The sequence below is a fragment of the Canis lupus genome, chromosome 5, assembly GCF_003254725.2.
Source record: "Canis lupus dingo isolate Sandy chromosome 5, ASM325472v2, whole genome shotgun sequence".
In the NCBI taxonomy this organism is placed as follows: Eukaryota; Metazoa; Chordata; class Mammalia; order Carnivora; family Canidae; genus Canis; species Canis lupus.
Window position 1 is genome coordinate 44,627,368 of NC_064247.1, and position 19,076 is coordinate 44,646,443.

Sequence of the window (19,076 nt, forward strand, 5' to 3'; positions counted from 1 at the left end):
TTTTCAAACCAAGACTGCACAAGAATCTCAAGCCTGTGGGCTCCCTGGCTAGGTTCTCAATAAAAGACTACCATGAAAAGCCCTCAGTGGCAATCCTATCTGGATTCCTCTCACTTCTCAGAGCTTTCTCTGTATCTCTGCTTAATAAACTTCTGTTGCTTTGCTCACGCTCCATTGCCCATGAGATTCATTCTTTGACTACATGAGACAAGAACTTAGCTCTCCTGTATCAAAGGGAAACCTCACTAAAATGGAGTTGGGAGGCCAGATAGGGGAGCATAGAAAGGGGAAATAAGAAGACCATCAATTACACTCAAATGTCAGATAAGAAGACCATCAATTACAGACTCCAACTGAAGAATTATCATCAGGAGAAAATCATTAATTACAGTTCTCAATAGGGAAAGATGTACATTACATCTCCTATAAAAAATTGACTACCCCTGCAATTATGTCAGTAAGAAACTGTCATCAGCCTAAACTCTTGCTTTTCTCCAATGGACTTCTATTCAAAACAACCCCCTCCAACTTCCTCTTTCCTTATAAAATAATATTCCTTTCCTTTGCTTGTTTGACTTGACTCTGGTTTTGCCATAGCTTGCATGTCCTGAATTGCAATTCTCTGCTACTCCCAAATTTTTGATGATAGAATAACTTTCAATTTTTAGGTTAACACCACCTAACTCTGGACATTTGTAGGGGAAAAAATGTGTATGTAATAAGACATTTTCTGTGTAAAACTTCTTAAGACTCTAAGCACCCAACACTTAGATATAAGTATTTCTGGAGAGAAAATCAGTTTGTTTAATTAGGCAATAAGCATCAATGACTTTTGAGATATAAATTGAAGAGTATTAAGAATTAATATGAACTTAAACCATGAGTTTTAGCCTGAGAGAATAATAAGTAACAAAGAGATAATGGAATTCTTTTAATAGTCATCAGACTGCAAAGTAGCTAGGCTAAATGCTGCTCTGAGTAAAATGTGTCCCCTGAACAACCATTTAAAATCAATTTCTACTATAAAATGTGTTCTCTGTAAATTACTAATAGGATACAAACTTGAAATCAGTACACATGTTGACAGAAACGAAAAAATTCTTAGTATACAATTTGTTTGGATGAATGTTAATTTCCCACAATAACAGAACATGCAGAAAGTAACTAACAAACTATTCCCAGGTTTCTACTTGTATAAGTAATGCCTTACTGGTCGTCCACAAGATGGAGGCATAAGAAGATCCTGAACTCCTCCTCCCACAGACACATCAAACCAACAGCTACATATCGATGATCATTTGCTTCCAAAAAATATCTAAAAACTAGATGAACTGGGGGATCCCTGGGTGGCTCAGCAGTTTAGCACCTGCCTTTGACCCAGGGCATAATCCTGGAGTCCCGGGATCGAGTCCCACATCGGGCTCCCTGCATGGAGCCTGCTTCTCTCTCAGCCCACCGCCCCCCATCTCTCATGAATAAATAAATAAAATCTTAAAAAAAAAAAAAAAAACTAGGTGAACTGTTTCTCCATAGCAAGGGATAAAAAGACCATCCCCACTGCCTAAAGGTCTAACTTCCAATCAGCCCAAAACTAGGGGCTAAATGACTTCCTTGAATTTATTTTTTTAATTTATTTTATTTAAACTCAATTAATTAAAATATAGTGTATTATTAGTTTCAGAGGTAAAGTCTGGTGATTCATCAGTTGCTAATAACACCCAGTGCTCATTACATTACCTGTCGTCCTTAATGGCCATACCCAGTTACCCTATCCTCGCCACCTCCCTCCCCTCCAGCCACCCTCAATTTGTTTCCTATAGTTAAGAGTTTCTTATAAAAGTGCCCTTGACTTTAATGTGCCCACAGTCTTGTTTTCAGAGCAATGAATAAATGATTATTCATTCAACAATACCTAATGTGTCCTTGGCATGTGTCAGTATCACAGCACAGTGTCAAAAGTGCTATGACAGGAATAGACGTTGGGTTCATTAGGTGAACAAATGAGTGAAGGTCATCTCTACAAGCAAAAATTATAAAGAAAGCTTCATAGAGGAGGTTATAGTTCTTGTACAGGTACTGTAGCTAAGGAACAAAGAAAGGAGCCCTTCTACTCTCCTTCTATCTATTCTCCAAAGTGGCTTTTTTTTTTTTAAGGTTTTATTTATTTATGCATGAGAGACACAGGCAGAGGGAGAAGCAGGCTCCTTTCAGGGAGCCCAATGTGAGACTCAATCCACGGACGCAGGATCATGCTTTGAGCTAAAAGCAGACACTCAACCACCGAGCTACCCAGGTGTCCCTCCAAAGTGATTTTTTTAAGTGCAGAATTCCTTATATTATTTCCCTGCATTACATTCTTCATGGCTTCCTGTTACATTTAGGATAATCCAAACCCTAATATGTCATACAAGTCCCTGCAGATATGGTCTCCCCTTGCCTTTGCAGTCTCACCTTCTTATATTGGCTTCCACCTGCTTCCTCAACCTAATCTCACATCACTGTTCCCTTTATCTCATTTAGCTTTAGCCAAATTGCATTTGGGGTTTACCCAACATGCCTTCCTTGCCTCAGGACTTTTCCTACACTGTAATACTTCCTCGATTTTGCCTGGCTCACTCATTCCTCAGCTTTCAGCTTAAATATCTTTCCTTCAGAAAAATCTTTACTGAATTACTCTGCTTGTCACAAGGTTTTACCACACCATTACTTTTTTCTTATTCACAGTATTTATCATAATTTTGTATTTATTTGTAAGAATGCATAGTTTTGTACCTTTCAGAAGCTCATAGTGAATATTGCTAGTCACTATATTCCTTGCCCCAAGCAAGAAATATTTACTCTAAAAAAATTTTTGAATGAATAAAATACATATGTTCTATGCCTCTCCCTGAAACACTAAAAGTGTGATAATCCAAGAGCAGCAGATAGGAGGGGGCAGGAGACTGAACCAGAATGCCTGATAAACTACAAATATCACCTCACAAATAACCAATATTGACAGAATATATGTTCTTACTCCTGTGATGGGAATACTAATAGCTGTGTGGTAAGCACTATCTGATAGCCTCTAAATATATTACTTCATATAATTCTCGTAACTACTCTTGTCTCCATTGCACATGTAAGAATTCTGAAGCACTGGAAGGATAAATGACTTGTCTAAGCAAACTCATCTAGCAAAGTACAGAGACAGGCTTCACACTGAGGCACTATGCCTCCAGAGTTCACACAATTAAGCTTTATCCCCCACTGCCTCTTGGAAGAGGCAAACAAGCATTATTATCAGAGAGCAAGAGCAAATGAAGATGGGTTAGGGCCATGATACAGAGGATACTTGGGAATAAAAGTGGAATTTCAGGACAAGAAAGGAACCAGATAATTCTTAAAATAATGAAACAAAAAAAGAGATTCTATTGTTTTCAGAACATACAGAGCCTATGAAAAGCTACTCTTTTATGTAATCTTATACAGATTTACATTAAGTTGGAAAACTTAGACTATGTGTATAAAACATAACTAAAAAGGCCTCTATTTTATCTCATGCTTGAGCAAGAACTGACAAGTATTTTCTTTTTCTATCTTTGCTTCAATATCTAAAATTATTTTAAGTTAATACAGAAGACCCTTGATATTCATTCACAAGTGCTACATCCCCAGGCTTTTAAAAATTGTCCACCAGTATAATGCTTTTCAAACATGCTTCATGGGACATGTGGGAGATAGAAAGGCTTTTGATCAAGGTCTTTCTTTTAGGCCCAAAGACCCCAGACACTGATCATAAATTAATTCTTTTTCTTTCTTTAAGAAGACTGAAATCACAAAGTGCAGCAGTTCGTTATTGTCTTGAGCAAGTAAGCATACAAAACCCCCATGTGCTCCCTTCTCGGAAATATAAATACTATATCATAGACTTCCTATGAGGGAAATCCAAAAACTGTGAGGAATCTTCCCAGGACCTCAAATGAATTAATGGTATGACACTTGCTGATTTAACTGAATTAACTGGGTATGATTATTGCTCATTTAGAAGCAGACACTCAATTTAGGGCAAGTTGTCCCAGACCTCCTAAAAGATCAGGGATCCAAATCTAGGTGGATATATAAAGGAAAAAAAACCTCATAAACAGAAGGCTGCAACTAAATTTGGTGACACCAGAATGCTATATTACATTGTTTTGATATGGCATAAAAGAACATAAGTAAACATTTGCTATTGGTGTTTAAGTATCTTTATATTAAGAAACTATGATTTCCTTATTTTTAAAGATGCAAAATTAGGCCTCACTCTAAGAATGGACTCACTCATGAATTTAGCAAACATTTGATACATCTGATACATAAGAGGTGAGAACAGAAGGAGCAGGTATTAGAGAATAAAGAGGCTTGGCAGCCACAAAATCTCAATTTTTATATATTTCACATTCTGAGTCTCTTTGTAAGATTTTATTTGACAAGAGGTCCCCTTAAAAAGAAAAATTTAAAAACCACTACAGTACTCCCTATAACACCACCATAAATACCTTTTAATACTATAATATTCCTATAATACCCCCCCATAAAATGCCTTCGAACAGTGTTTGCAAACTTTATTCAAGTACCATTTTTGTAACTTTTGCCATATGTAATTCCCTCATCTTACAGATGAAACACAGAGCCCTTAAAAAGCTGATTTGGCATTCACCCAGTGAGTGGCATAAGTCGAACTAAAATTCCAGTAATCTGGCTCTAGTCCATTGTTTCTTCTCCCACTACAGTGTCTTCATGTGTTGTCTCTAAATTAAAGGCTTTTGTTTTATTTTGTGTTGTTTTTGGCAAAGGCTTATTCATATATTAGAGAGCATGCTAACTCACATACACAAGGCTTCAGCACCAAGCAATTTACTTATGAATTCATATATTCACGTACTCAGGCATCCATGAATGCGTTCATTTATACAACAACCATTCACTAAGCACTACTGAGAGCCATGTACTGTGTAGACACTGAGAAGACAAAGAGGAAAAGGCATGACTTCGATCCTCAAGGACTGCAGAGCCTCAGTAGAGTAGAGTGGGAATAGAGAGTTCATACCACTAATTATATGACAGAGATACTTTCAAGGTGCTGCAGCAGCACACAGGAAGGTTCCAGAAGTCTGCCTAGGAAGACCAGAAAAGACTTCACAGAGAAGGTAAATCTAAATCATGCTCTGGTAAGATATGTACGATTTTATTAGAAAGGTGAAGGAAAGTATAATTCCAAATGAAGCGAGATGTCCTCTCACTGATCTTTAGCCACCCACAAGAGCCGCATTAGTGACTATGGGATCTTTAATAAGTCATTTGATCCCTCTAATCTTGTGCTTCTATTGATGAAAAATGATTATTTGCTGTATATATTCCTGACATTGCTGTAATCATAAATGACCAATATTTTAAAATATTAAAGTACTTTTGAATGATGGAAGCAACATATTTCTGGTATTAGTGACAGGAATTAGCAGATTCTCTAGTATAAACTGTATCCAGTGCAACCCAGTTGTTGTATAAAGGAAAGGTCTCTGAAAGTAAATTCAAAAAACTCTAGGTGGAGATTCCAACTCTGTGGTACATATAGCAATTTACTTGACCTCCCTGAGACTGTGTTCTTATTTATAAAAAGAGGCACAATGTCTCCCACTTCTATTGTAAGGACTAAATGAAATAGTGAGTGGTGCCTGGAAAGGGTCCTGCACCTAGTAGGTCCTCATTAAATTATTTGCTAAATCACAATCTCATCAAAATACTTCCTTTAAGTCTTATCTCTCCATCTTACCACAAAGATGCCCAGTTTTAACCTCCTTCCTTTTAGAAAGCATAACTGAAATAACAAGACCTTATATAACTCTGCTTTAGAGCTATTTATGTCTGAATTTTCTTATTACCAAGAGAACATAACAACTGCTTCACTGAGGAAGAAGTCTCCAGGGATCTGAGCATGGGGGTCAAAATGAATCTTACAAGATAACATTACAATCATCACAAAAGGATGATCGTAAGATGAGAAAATAATACAATGTCTGAAATGACATTAATCCCAAATCCACTAGAGTTTATTTATGTATAAGAAATAATACTGATAAGTTACTCTCTAGCCATGACTATAATATATAACATTTCCCCTCAGTAATTAATGAAAACCAAGCAAAATCTCTTTTTCTCTTTTATTATAAAGCTATGTAACAACATCTGCATCATAAAAAGTCTTTTGGCCTTATCTATACTTTATAGATTGTCACTGTAAACAGATCATTGTCCTAACAATAGCCAGTCCAGATTAAAAAGTTCAATAGTTGTTCTACCAGCTGTGTTGTAGAAATAATACATTTATACTATATACTCATATACACATATAATGAGAATGTAGATCAGATTTTTGTAGAAATGTGAACAGATTTCAAACATAAAATGCAAAGTTTACATAGGTCTTCCATTCACTTCTTAGGGAAATATTATTGATGATTTGAGGTAGTATTGCTATTTTTTTTATCTTTGCTTAGATGGCAATAAAACAATTATAATTTGTTAAGCATGTATTAAATCTAAAACTATACTAAGACTGAACATAGAGAAAACTATGTCTTGATCCATAACTTGTATCTATGAGTTCTCCTGTTCCATTATCTATCTAGTCATGTTTTTAAGTGCCTGACAGGAAATGAGGTGATGGTCTCAAGCCTAAATCTTATGAGATAATCATTCTTTCTTTTTTTTTAAAGAAAAATTGTTAAGGAGAGGTATAGATCTAGTATTTGACAGGCACTGTTAACAAAGGACACCAGTTTGGCTGCCAAAGAGATCACATTCTAGGATGCTGCAGTGTTGAGTGGGCAGTAATGAGTGTTTTGTATTATGTACAGAAGAAACGCCTGGAAAGGGTTATTAATTAGCACAAATAAGAGGATCTTAGATTTATACAAGCTCATAGTTTTGAAGACTGAATAGATTTCCTCAAAGAAAAATAATTGGAAAATTAATCCAGCTAGAAGAAACATCAGAGACATTTGGCATTTTGGTATGTTTGGTGAATTATATCTAGTCTGTATGGCTCCAAAGAATAGAATCTGTAGGATGAAGAGCAGTGGAAAACAACTGGGAAGATGTGTAAGAGACAGAACATGTTGATATTTTAATATAATGTTAAATGGTATGGACTTTATTCCATTTAGCATGGGAGTAGGAAATGTTTTTGAAGAATTGTGGGTGGAGGGTTAAAATATTCAACTCTGCACTCTAGAAAATATATTCTTGTGGCAATAAGAAAGTAATTTCAAGTAGGATCTTTTTTTTTCAAGTAGGATCTTGAAAGAAGGACAGTAACAAGACCAAAAGGATTTCTCAAAAATATTAGGAAAAAAATAAGGAAATAATAGAGACAGAAACCAAGGTTGTCCGAAGTTTTAAAGATGAGGCACAGGGATGCCTGGGTGGCTCAGCAGTTGAGTGTCTCCCTTCGGCCCAGGGTCTGATCCTGGAGTCCCAGAATCGAGTCCCACATCAGGCTCCCTGCATGAAGCCTGCTTCTCTCTCTGCCTGTGTCTCTGCCTCTCTCTGTGCCTCTCATGAATAAATAAATAAAATATTTTAAAAAAAAGATGAGGCACAAAATAGCCATGGTCTTCTGACACAGAAAGATCAGGCAAGATAAGGACTGAGCAGTGATTATTAAACAGAGAAATCAAGTGGTCATTACCTCTGAAAAGAAATGTCTCCAAAAAGTTATAGAAGTACAAGCTTGGTTTGAGGAGACTGCAAGATGAAATTAATATCTGTAGAATCCCTAAGTACTGAAAAGATTAGAGTATATTACCGTGTACAATTCAAAATAAAAACAACAGGTGGACTGTGCGCCACCAGGGTCGGTGAAGGATCTCAAGATGGCTGGGTGAAAACTTGCTCTAAAAGCAATTGACTGGGTAGCTTTTGGGGAGATCATACCCCAAAACCAGAAGGCCATTGCCAACCCCTGAAATCCTGGAATGAGAAGTTTACCCTACAGGTTGGCTATTCTCCCTAAGAAACCACCCACTATCAGCTGCACTTACTACAAGGCCAATGTGGCAAAGGCTGGCTTGGTAGATGCCTTTGAAAAGAAGTTTAATGACCTGAAGGTTCCTGTGCCAGAGGATAAATATACTGTCCAGGTGGATGCTGAGGAAAAAGATGTGAAAATTGTGCTGCATTTTTGTCTCTTTCGAAGGCCAGGATTGAGGAATATGCAAAAAAGCTGGAGAAGATGAAGAACATAATTCCATTTGATCAGATAACAATGGAAGACCTGAATAAAATCTTCCCGGAAACCAAATTAGACAAGAAGTATCCCTATTGGTCTCACAAGCCAATTGAAAATTTATAAACATGGGCAGCCCAGGTGGCTCAGCGGTTTAGTGCCGCCTTGGGTCCAGGGCCTGATCCTGGAGACCTGGAATCGAGTCCCACATCAGGCTCCCTGCACGGAGCCTGCTTCTCCCTCTGCCTGTGTCTGTGCCTTCTCTCTCTCTCTCTCTCTCTCTCTCTCTCTCTCTCTCTCTGTCTCATGAATAAATAAATAAAATCTTTAAAAAAAAAGAAGAAAATTTATAAACATGAGTTGGGGAGAAAGCTCTGGCCCTCATAAACGTTGGACATTAAAAATAATGATATGGAAAAAAACAAAAAACAAAATTAAAACAACATTGCAGAGTCAATCTAGGTTGGCTGAATAAGTCAAGAAATAAAGAAAGTCTAAATCATTCACATATCCAACCTCATGACAAAAAGAGAATTTCTATTATTTCTAAAACAAAATCCTGACTCTACCCTCATACAGACCTCCAATAGGTAATTCACCAAGAAGAACTCACTTCACTCAAAGATGAATGTGAATCAAAAGAGGGGGATCCCTGAGTGGCTCAGTGGTTTAGCGCCTCTCTTCGGCCCAGGGCATGATCCTGGAGACCTGGAATGGAGTCCCACATCGGGCTCCCTGCATGGGGCCTGCTTCTCCCTCTGCCTGTGTCTCTGCCTCTCTCTCTCTGTCTCTCTGTCTCTCCGTCTCTCTCTCTCTGTCTCTCCCACCCCGGTGTCTCTCGTGAATAAATAAATAAAATCTTAAAAAAAAAAAAAAAGAACACAAAATCTATGCAAATAAGGAAGGGCAGAAGGAAAGGGGGAGGGAACAAGGGACAGCCAGAAAGAAGGAAGTCAGTTCAAATAACACCACTAGAAAAATACTATCATAAAAATTTTAATCAAGCACATTGCTATTAAATTGTTCGTGTGTATGTGTATATATATATATATATATATATATATATATATATATATATTTAGAGAAAATGTGAGAGTGAAAGAGGATTTCTATAAAATAATGTCACATAGAAAACACATAGTGAGGGGCACCTGGGGGCTCAGTTGGTTAAGCATCTGCCTTTGGGTCAGGTCATGATCTCAGGGTCCTGGGATGGAGCCCTACATTAGGCTCCCCACTCAGCAGGAAGCCTGCTTCTTCTGTCTGCCACTCCCCCTGCTTGTGTGCTCTCCCTGTCTCACTTTCTCTCTGTCAAATAAATAAATAAAATCTTAAAAAAAAGTCATAGTTGAGAGAATAGTACTTAACACATGGTAGTAAAGACTCAATAAATACCTGTCAAATGAATAATTATTCTAAAACAAAAGAAGATAAAGCATGGATGTGTGAGTTGACAGAGCTTAGTAAAGAAATGGAAGCACACAGTAAAATCAACAGAGAAATAAAGGCCAAATTGCAAGCAGCAAAAGGGAGAACTGATGAGGCTAGAAACATATTAGGGTACAGGCTTACATAAAAGCAAGTGTTTGGAAATGAGCAGAGTTTAAAGGGATTAGAAAAATAAAGATAAATAAGGAAAACAGGTGATACATAATTAGCACCTTTGAAAAAGAAATGAAGAATGGAAAAGCAATAATATAAGAGGCAAATATCTAAAGGTATAATTTAAGATAATTTTCCAGAAATAAAAGAACATTGAAGAAGAGTGAAAAGCCTTAGTGTGGTCCAGGAAAAAGTGACCCATGATGATCATACCTTAGTGAAGTCAACAGATTCAAAAATGAAAAAAAGAATCTATTCAGATTCCAATAAAGAAATTAAGCCACTAATAAAATTTTTAAAGAATTTCTACCACAACACGCGCTTGGGTGGCTTAATTGGTTTAGCATCTGCCTTGGGCTCAGGTCATGGTCCCAGGGTCCTGGGATTGAGCCCCACGTTGGGCTCCCTGCTCATCCAGAAGTCTACTTCTCCCTATTCCTCTGCACAGCCCCCTAACTCACTCTCTCTCTCTCTCTCTCAAATAAATAAATAAAATCTTTTTTAAAAAGAATTTTTACCACAATATGTATTTATGAACTTCATCTATGTGCAACTATATAGTATGTTCTCTTGTGCCTAGTTTCTTTTGTTCAGCTTAACATCACTGAGTTCCATCTGTTTCATCACATCTATCAGCAGTTTATTTTTTCTTTTTATTGCTAAAACGTATTTCATCTATAAATATATCAAAATTTGTTTAGCCTTTCTCTGACTGATAGACAACTGAGTTCTTAACCTTTCTGATAGACAACTGAGTTGCTAACATTTGGGGGCATTATAAATATCATTGCTAGAAGTATTTTGTACAAGTTTTTGTGTGTTCATATATGTATATTTCTCTTAGAAATTACTTAAGAGTGAAATTTCTGAATATAATCACAGAGTATATTTAAATTTAGAATAAACTGCCAAACAGTTTTCCACAGTGATTTTACTATGCTATATGCCAACCAACAATATACGAGAATTCCAGTAGTTGCAAATTCTCACCAGCATTTGGTATTGTCAGTTTCAGGGTTTTTTGTTTTTTTCTTTTTTTTTTTAACTTTTAACATCTTACAAGGTATGAAATGGTATCAAATTGTGGTTTCAAAGTACATTTCCCTGATAATAGTAATGTTGAAATTTTATCATGTGTTATTTTGCCTTTGGTATATCATTTTTTATTAAGTGTCTGATCAAGTATATTGGACATTTTTAATCAAGTTGTTTGTATTTTCATTATTAATTTTTGTAGGCATACCTGAATATTGATACAGGTTCTTTGCTAGATATAGTTCCTCCAGTTTATTATTTGCTTATTTGGTTTATTATAAGTGGGCTTTTTGTGAGAAGTTTTTAAGATTGGTGAAAGTCAATTTATCAGTTTTTTTCATTTACATTGATTTTATAGTCTAAGATCTTTGTCTACCTAAAGAGCACAAAGAGCTTTTCCTAGTCTATGGTCCTATTTTCCTGTTCTTCTAGAAGTTTTATAATCTTATCCTTTATGTTACTTACCCTGTCTATATGAAATTAATGTTTGTGTTCAAGTGCCATTGTAAAAATCAGCATACTTGAAGTAAAAATAGCATCTTAAAAGTCACAAACTTTAAGTTGACTAGTGCACAGTACTATAACACCAACACAATCAAGATATAGGATATTTCCATCACCCCAAAGAGTTCTCTCCTGCCCATTTGCAATAAATCTGTTCTCTCACAACTAGTTCCTGGCCACTGATCTACTTCTTGTCACTATAATTTTGCCTTTTCTAAAATTTAATATAAATAAAATAGTATATATAGCATGCAGACTTTCACATATGGAATCTTTCATTTAGCATAATACTTTTGAGATTAATTCATGTTACCGTGTGTTTGAACAGTATTATTGTTATTTCTGAGTGGTATTCCATGGAATGAACATACCTACAATTTATCCATTAACCAGTTAATAAACATTTGGATTGTTCAGGAGTTTAGTGATTATGATAAAAACTGAAGTGAACAACCAAGTATAAAAAAATATTTGTAAGAGAACATGTTTTCATTTCTCTTGGGTAAATACCTAGGACTGGGACAGCTGAGTCATTTGTTAAGTGTATAACTTCAGAAGAACTTACCAAGTTGTTTACCAAAATGGCTAAACTATTTTGCATTCTCTATAGCAGTGTAGTTCCAGATGCTCTGCATCCTTGCCAGAACTTGCTATTGTTGGGATTTGGGTTTTTGTTTTCTTATTTTAGCCATTCTAGGGGGAGTGTAGTGGTGTCTTATTATGGTTTTGATTTACATTTCCCTAATAACTCATAATGTGGAGCATCTTTTCATGTGTTTATTCTCCATTCAGATAACTTTTTTGTGATTTGTTCAAATCTTATATCTGTAACTTTATCTGGTTGTTTTCTCCTTACTGATTTGTAGGAGTTATTTGTGTATTCTAAATACAAATTCTATACACAATATATGCTTTGCAAATATTTCCTCCAAAGCTGAGCCATGTGGTCTTATTTTTCTGAATTTTAAAGATCAAATTAAGAAAGGAACTAGTATATTCTATGTCTTGTCATAATGATATTAAGTAGCTTATTTACAAGATGGATCACCTGTAAGAGTCTACTATAAACACAATATTTAATTATGTGTGATACTTAACTCCTAGTCTCTGTTACTAATTTGATTTATTTATTGGGGGAGTTATTTTTATTCATTGTTATTTATTACAGGAAATATTTAACTTTTCAACACTATATTAGGTACAATTTCACTCCTTAGTACTGACTGAGGGGTACATTTGAACTACTGAAATGGAGGTAGTATCTGTAGGCAATGTCTTCATGAACTTTATATGGAAAAAGAGGCAAGAGTCTATCTACAGAAGAAAAAGCAACAGATGGAGAATAAAAGATTTCTATTGTTTTGGGTAGGAGTGGACTTGAATAAGCTTGTTTGTGAAGAGGAAAGAGCTGATACAAAGGGAGAGGTTGAAGGCAAAAGGATAATGATGAAGTAGAAGGGGATTGAGATCTACAGCACAGAAAGACAGTTAGCCATAGACAGAAGTGTGGGCCAGGATTAGGATGGGTACAGATGCAGACACTTTCTGTACTGGTGACATAGGTTAAGTGAAGAGGGTCTTATATCTAATATCGACAATTTTCTTTTAAAAATTACTGCCTGATATCAGGAAGTTAGAGTCATCATGACTTGCCAGACTTAGTAATTGAATCAAAGGCATAAAGAGGATTTGAGGCATGTTCTGCTTGCAGTAAAACAAGATCCTGACCTATTTAAATAAGGTCATTCAACATAAAATAGTTACCCATTTGTAGTGGCTCAAGATGTTTAAGTCATGATGTTTAAGTCAAGATGTTTTAAATCAAGATGTTTAAGTCATGTACTCTAAAATTACATGTATACTGGGTGGCTCAGTGGTTGAGTGGCTGCCTTTGCCTAGGTCACGATCCTGGGCTTCTGGGGTTGAGTCCTGCATCGGGCTTCCTGCAGGGAGCCTGCTTCTTCCTCTGCCTATGTCTCTGCTTCTCTCTCTCTGTGTCTCTCATGAATAAATAAAATCTTTAAAAAAATTACATGTATACTATCAACATATGAGCATCTCTGATTTGTAGAAAGTTGAAACAGAAGACCTGAGTTCCAGTCCGTTCTAATTACCATGGACTTAACAAGTAAGATACTTTCACAGGCCTTGGTTTCCTCACAATCAAAATAAAGGGATTATGGAAGACAATTGCTACCCTTCCAGCTCTAGAATTCTATGATTCTCTGGCTTTGCTAGGTTTAAAAAGGGGAATTACTGTTATAAGAGTTTCCTTTATATCAAAGCAAAACTAAATGAATGAATATTAAATATAAGACACCTGCAGACGAGATTTAACTATGCACCTTTACTTCTGCAAAGGAGAGTTATAAAGAAGATAATCTGATCTCAGAGGCCATCATGGGCCACCTGAGGCTGCATTCAATCTCTTAATGATTCCTAGAACAACTATTTGACCTCCACAATACACTTATTTCATTTTCTATAGTGAGAAGTAAAAATAATATGTTCTTTTTAATATTTATCACGCAGTCCCTCAAAACAATTTGCACATATGCCAACTATTAGTCCATTCCACCCTGGAAATTGTGACATGACCTTCACTAAATGAAAAAGCATTTCAGTCTTAAATCCATGAAAACACTGAAATATCAAACAAATGAAATAAGTAAGATTAATTGCAGTGATGTAAAATCTATTCCACATTTCTTATGTAATTCAGACTTCTGTTACTGAAACAAGAAAGGCATGTTTTGTAACAATGAGCTCACCCAGATGCTTGGCCAGTTCCTGTATGGGACACTCAGAAGATGATACACCAAGGAGTGTAACTATACTCTATCCTTATAAAAGCTATAATAAGTATAACTACCAAAGAAGGAGAAGCAACTAATCCTTACAACAGGATATATTTCCATCACCTGATAATTATTTACTTTAATAAATGAATGAAAGAAGGCATGATAAAGGTTCTGGTCTCAGGGAGCCTTTGGCAATACATCAACAGTACAAACTTATGAATATCTTCCACAAAAAACATTTACTGAGGTCTTACTGCATGCTAGATACTATTCTAAGTACTTGATCTCCTTCAATTTACTTCCAAAACAGGTGCAAATATTCCTTGCTATGTCCCCTCAAGACGTATTTCTTTCTTTTGCTTATTCATTCTCTTCCATATATCCAAATTCTCTAAAATCAGTTTAAACTCTATCTCTCTCATAGGACTCTATGCCTTTCCCAACTCTGAGTATAGCAGATTTCAATTATCCCTTAATTGGTCAATACTACTTTGTCTCCCATGCATAGAGTGAAAAAGTACATGGAGACTGAAAATATTTTATTTCGATCTGTCACAATATCTAGTTTGTTAACTGATTAAGTCAGTTCGGATGCTTAAGTGACCACAGGAAGAAAAGTAATACTGAGAGAAGCAGGCTCCATGCAGGGAGCCTGATGTGGGACTCGATCCCCGGATTCCAGGATCACGCCCTGGGCAGAAGGGAGGCACTCAACCTCTGAGCCACCCAGGCATCCCTGGTTTTTAACTGTATTAAATGTGATCTTCATATATGAACAGACATACAAATGGTCTTTCCATGCATATGCAAAGCAACATAAGGCAAATGAATTATCTTTATGTTTTTTAGTTTCATGTATAGGGAAATTGAACCTAAATTTGAAAATTAAGCAAAAATGATATTGAATTTTCCCAGTCTGGGGAAAACAAATTCAGGAAGATTTAAATTACAGAATTCCCCCAAGTCATTTTAAGATTTACAGTTCTGGCAATTCTAAATTCCTCATATTCTTTATAGTACAAACAGGATTTTTTTTTTTTAATTTATGGATTAGCTGTTTAAAGTTGGAGAAAGCTGAACTTTAAAACTGTGGAGTCTGCCAAATTAATAACTATTCAACCTTGGTATGATTTCAGTTTGGGAATAAGTTTGAATTTTGATAGGATTATAAATCCAGTGGAAGCTCTGGGATAGGAAGGAATAGGCACTATTGTTCACTGCAATAGTTACATACTCTGTGGCACAGAATTGTAACTTTTTCATGAAGGTGTCTACTAAGCAATGACTCCAAATGAAATGGAACTTCTGAGTAAAGGCACATTGCAGCCCATATGCTAATGCAATGTGTCTGTTCCCAAATGCCCCCACTAAATCAGCAGCTACACAATAGGAGGCTGCTGGAGTGTTCTAGGAAGACTGTCCCTGTCCTCTTCCCAGCCAACGCAGTCTGATGCTGAGTTATCTGCCACATTAAGAGGACAAATATTCTGCAGCAGCAGCATGTGCCTTCCTTGGCTTCAGTTATAAACATTCTTGATGTTATGGAGCGCTTTCTTTTTCAAAAACATTATTATTTTATTTCATTTCACATTTTTAGCACTTGGCTTTGAGTAACCCACAGTATAGATACTGAATGTGAAAAGCAGGGAATTAATACCAGAGTCTGCCTAACATTTTACAGTTTAAAAGGCACTTTCACAAAGGAGTCTCATCTAATTATCTTAACCCCGTAAAGTAGATAATCTCTAGCCCCATTTTATAGATGAGCAGATGAGGCTCAGAAAGGGCAAATAGTTTGTCCAGGGTCAGAAAACCAATAAAGTGATACAAATTAAGGACTCTAATTAAGATCTTAATTCCAAGTTCAATGTTCTTTCCACTCTTAAGGCCTAAATTAGTTCATTTGTATCTTAGAGGCATTTTGATCCTCAATATTCTCTTTTAAAATTCAAACACTCCTATAATCTATTGCATTATTAGATTAACTTTCTTGTACAATCTTTTTGAAAAACATTGCATATATGTGTGTATAAACCATATGAGCCTATATAGACATTAAAAGTGTCATCATTCATCCATGAGCCGATCCTTTCACCTATATATCATTTTTTTCAGTTACCAATCAACAACACAAAAAAAGCAATTTAAAATCCCTCATCTAAAAAGAAATGAATGAATGAATGAATAAATAAATAAATAAAATCCCTCTTCTACTCTTATGTTATAAACCTTTCATTATGTGGCTATTCAAAATTAATAGTGGTTATTGATAGCATAACATTCCATTATATCTTCAACAACATTTACATATTATTAGGCATTGAGATTATATCCAGATGTCTTAAAGATTATGTTATTGAGAGAAAAAAAATTCCTACACTTCTAGTGAAAGACTGATTATTCAGTAGCCATGGTGATAAGCCATTACCCAGCCAAGTTTATACTTATTTAATTGGTCAATGACAACTCACTTCAATAAGCAAGTTTCTGAAAGTTAGCCAATTAAAGGCACCTCAGGATTCTGAAAGTCAGCCAAATGGAAGCAGCTTCACTTCAGTGATCACGCTTTTGAAAGTCAGCCCATCAGCTGACTGACTGGTAACCACACTTCTACAACCAAGGGTCAACCATCATTAAACAGTCCCATGTTGTTTTAGGCACTCAAATCTTAAACTTCATGCTTCCCCAAATCTTATAAAATCAGATTCATGCCTTGCTCAGAAAGGCCTAAAAAGCAAGACTCTCCCGTGTTTAAAAAAGTAAGAAATTCAGTATTTTGTTTCAGATATTGAGTGATAGATAGTCTCTTCTGTCAACAAAGAAGATATTTGTGCATATAGCTTTGTTCTTCCATTTAATTGTGTAAGAATACATTCCCAGGAAAATGATTGTTAGGCCAAGCAGCATAATGCTGTATAATGTAATGCTATTTTTCTGAAGAGTTATTTTTATTAACAATGCCGTCAGCAGTGTATAAATATATCTGTGCCAAAACAACTTCAACAATGCTGGATGATATTATATTTTTAAATGTTTGCTGACTTAGGTAGGCATAAATTGGTAGTTTAGGTAGCTTTAATTAGTATTTTTAGATCTTTTTTTTCAAGAATACACATTAACCTAAGAGTATGAGAATATCATAACAGGACTAAGAAAATGAACTGGAAAGGTACAAAAACAAAGCTATGTCCGTTGTGGGTCCCATTGGCAACTACAGGCAAGGGAAGTCAATTAATCTTTAACAAGAATTGGCAGCACACATTCTCTTTAAGAACAAGTGTGGTAAATTGGGCTCTCTGTGACATGGATGTTGAAGGTGAGATCAGCCTTCCAGATAACTATTATAGAGCACTCTCAGCATCCATATTTGTGCAAGTGAGAACAAAGAAATGGGTCTGGCAGGGGGAGAAGCTGAGCTTCAGTGCAGTCCCAGAAGAGGTCTCAAACAATTCTATGGCTGTCCCCTGCTGGGTCCAAAGGAGCAAACCCTTCATTTCCCACACATGGATCAGTCACTGGATGTAAGCTGCCCCAGGAAGGAGACAGGACCTTGGTGAGGGCGACTGACTGAGGGTGATTCTTAAGAAAGCAGAAAGCCATTCATCACTCCTGAAGGAGGGATGTGCGGGGTGTAGCCCAGCAACCAGAGCACAGATGGAGAACACACTCCACGGATTTAATTTAAGAGCATTAAAGGAAGGGACATTTTACAAAGCTACAGACAGGGTTAAGAAAACTGGTAAGGGGGCACCTGGGTGACTCAGTGGTTGAATGTCTGCCTTCTGCTCAGGTAGTGACCCCAGGATCCTGGGATCAAGTCCTATATTGGGTTCCCTGCAGGGAGCCTGCTTCTACCTCTTCCTATGTCTCTGCCACTCTCCGTGTCTCTCATGAATAAATAAATTAAATCTTTTTAAGAAAGAAGAAAGAAAGAAAGAAAGAAAGAAAGAAAGAAAGAAAGAAAGAAAATAAGAAAGAAAGAAGAAAGAAAGAAAGAAAGAAAGAAAGAAAGAAAGAAAGAAAGAAGAAAGAAAGAAAGAAAGAAAGAAAGAAAGAAAGAAAGAAAGAAAAAAGAAAGAAAGAAAGAAAGAAAGAAAGAAAGAAAGAAAGAAAGAAGAAAGAAAGAAAGAAAGAAAGAAAGAAAGAAAGAAAGAAAGAAAGAAAGAAAGAAAGAAAGAAAAGAAAGAAAGAAAGAAAAACTGGTAAGGAATGGTGAAGCACCCAAGGATGAGAAACAGTGGGCGTCACTATACCTCTAGGCATGGGAAGGGTACAGTGCTATTGAAACCTAAAAAGAGCTGGAATCAAGGCTGAGTCAAAGGAATATAATTTCTGCCAGACTATGGTCTGAAAGGAAGAGGGGTAACAAATACCTCAACCCCAACCACTTTTCTTCAAATTCCCTCTCCTCTTTTACTACTGCCTCTCACAGACCAAAATCAATGGGAATCCAAACAGCAAGGAAGCACCAACAGTGGAGTCTTCAAGGGCAGCCTTTGAGAGCACAGAGAAAAGCAGAGAATAAATCTGGAGAAGCAGAGAAGAACCAAAAGAGGCAAAGAAATTGTTTGCTCCTCAAAAGATTTACATTGTATTGATGGCCATCGAGTCAGGCCTGACCTGATTGACTTTGGTCTAAAATTCTGAGTCCTCACTAGTCACAAGTTAGCAGAGGTATTCACAGCAGCTGACATCACTGGAGACTCCTGTCCAGGAATTAAAGGAAAGCTGAAGCAGCATAGCTTGAATGATCGTCCAAATTATTTCTTCCCTGGCCACACCTAAAATTTAGCTAGCAAAGGTACAAAAAGTAAAGAGTCATACATGTCTGAATCACCTTCTCCTGTCTTGTAGTGATCATGACGCATATAGATATCTGGAGAAGC

General features: G+C 36.3%; 1 protein-coding gene and 1 pseudogene across 1 annotated transcript in view; one reads left to right on the top strand and one right to left on the bottom strand.

Annotated features, from left to right (window-relative positions):
* Positions 1-19,076, bottom strand: part of PDE4B (phosphodiesterase 4B) — a 542,770-nt gene that overhangs the window by 446,179 nt on the left and 77,515 nt on the right.
* Positions 7,896-8,374, top strand: LOC118354872 (ATP synthase subunit d, mitochondrial-like; annotated as a pseudogene).